Source organism: Battus philenor, unplaced genomic scaffold, assembly GCF_028537555.1.
Source record: "Battus philenor isolate CCGP_79_NKW_IND1 unplaced genomic scaffold, ilBatPhil1.0.hap1 SCAF_2, whole genome shotgun sequence".
NCBI classification, from domain to species: Eukaryota; Metazoa; Arthropoda; class Insecta; order Lepidoptera; family Papilionidae; genus Battus; species Battus philenor.
The window spans coordinates 1,007,786-1,010,087 of NW_027181682.1; positions in this window are offsets into that span (position 1 = coordinate 1,007,786).

The following is a 2,302-nucleotide window of genomic DNA, read 5'->3' on the forward strand; positions in this document are numbered from 1 at the left end:
TTTGAGGATTTCATCGGAGTTGTCTTCTGGAAAGAAAACCTTCGTCAGCAACCTGGCTGATCGTACTGCGTCCAGAACTTTAGTATGCCTTGCTTACACTCAGTTGTAATTCTTTAATTATATATGTGTTCTAGCTGACTCAGTAAAAGTTGTTTTTCATTTTAAATTATTTCTAGGGTATATATAATAATAACTGACTTATTGAACGCATATTAACATGTTGTATATAACAGGTGGTGCAAAAGTAATGTCATAATGTGAATGTGCTTTAATTTTTACATTTGGCGCCAAACGTTATTGTGTTTTGACAATTATGATATAGATATATAGATATATAAATATACTTCATTTCTAAGACTCTCTTTCTTCTATGATGTCATTTACATAAGCTTTCTTTGAAAAGGTTGTTTTTAATCTAGAAGCGTAAGAGAGAAATCTTAATGTACTTCATGTGGATTCCTATTGTAAATGCGTACACAATTACCATAAATAGATTTACTAGTTCAATGTGCTGGAATTTTAGGTATAAATTACGTAAACCTATTTAATATATCACGTTCGTAACGGTTTCAGTTGCGATGTAAGTTGATGCTTTTGAATACGATGAAATTGCTTTATTGTATTGTAGCCTTTGTATCAGACAAATGTATTTGAATTTTTGATATCTTTGACGAAGACAAGATTACACACGCACACACGCGTATATATATATATATATGTTGTTGTTTCAGACCACAGACGCCCAATGTATGACAAAGGCCTCCCCCCAAAGATATCTATGAGGAATATATCACACTCTTTACGCTGCCCATCCTCTAGAATTTTTTTTTGTGTGCAGTGGAAATTTTAAATAATTAATGCACAAAGTGTGAATTATAAAAGACTGTATAAAGTGAATGGAACCCACTTAGTCTTTGTCGCTAGGCTACCACTGCTGGTATATATTTATATATGTATGTTAAGTTAAAATACATTTATCCAATGGGCACATATAGTATGCTTGGACGGGTTGGTAGAGACCTATTTCAGAATACCTTAACAAACTAGTCTGACCACCTCGTGCTTATTCACGGTTGATGTTGATGCTATCACCCCGGGGGCTTTTACAGTTTCATCGAAACTGAGCTCACGGAGCGGAAGAGTGAACTTAAAAATAAAACAAAAGCTAGACAGACGCGTTCCAGTTTTATAAAGTCGTTCGCACATAGTACGAGGGTGGATTGAAAAGTACTCGGCCTAACCAAGAAAATAAACACATACTAAATCAGTTATATTTTTATTTTCCTACATAATCACCATCAAGTTCAATACACTTTTGCCACCTCCCCTTCCAAGCATTTCGACCGTTGAAAAAAAATGATTCTTCCTTAGAGTCAAAATATGCGTCTACAGCTGCTTTGACCTCGTCGTTTGTCGAAAATCTTTGACCTCCCAAGTGCTTTTTTAGGTTAGGGAACAGAAAGAAGTCTGATGGTGCCAGATAAGGTGAATACGTCGGATGCGGTAACAGTTCAAAGCCACAGTTGTGAATTTCAGCCATTGACTGTACTGACGTGTGAACACGGGCGTTATCTTGTTGAAACAGGACTTTTTTCTTCTCGTAAACGACGTATTAAGGTGCAATAGTAATCAGAGTTTATAGTCTGACCCCTTTCAAGATAATCAATCATAAATCGTAAATGACTCTACCCGAGTAGAGATATAGTTTGATGTTGTGTGCAGAGGTCGTCCAGCTTTGCGTTGGATGAATCAATTGAGGGTTGTTACAGAATCGCTTCTGGAAGCGTCAGAAGAGTGGAAAATATGTTGGGAAATTGTGGAAAAAAAAACATGCAACAACCCTTATAATCATTGCTGTTGAATATTGTAATGTCGTGTGCACTACAAGATAACGTGAAATGCATACGTTTCCATCGCAGGAAATCGTGTAGGAAATGAGTTCTAGACGGTAGGGGTCAAACAACCTCATAAATAATGAACCGGAGTCCTCACATATTTCCGCATCGTTCATTGACCCGTGTACACGAAAAATTGCGACAATATTACTGCTGTAATATATTATTATGCTACATGAAATAAAATGTTTATATATGTAACAATATACGTGTGAGACAGAGAGAGAGAAAGAAGGCTTTTTTTCTACTTTCACTGCTGCCCAAGTGGCATTTAAAGTCTTTTTTTTTCTCACGCCTTCACGCCTGTACCAATTCTTGGCTCCCTTCTTATTCCTTTACATAGTTATCTTCGTCTATTCTAGTCTACTGTTATTATTATTAAGTATTCATGTTAACCTATCTTTGTT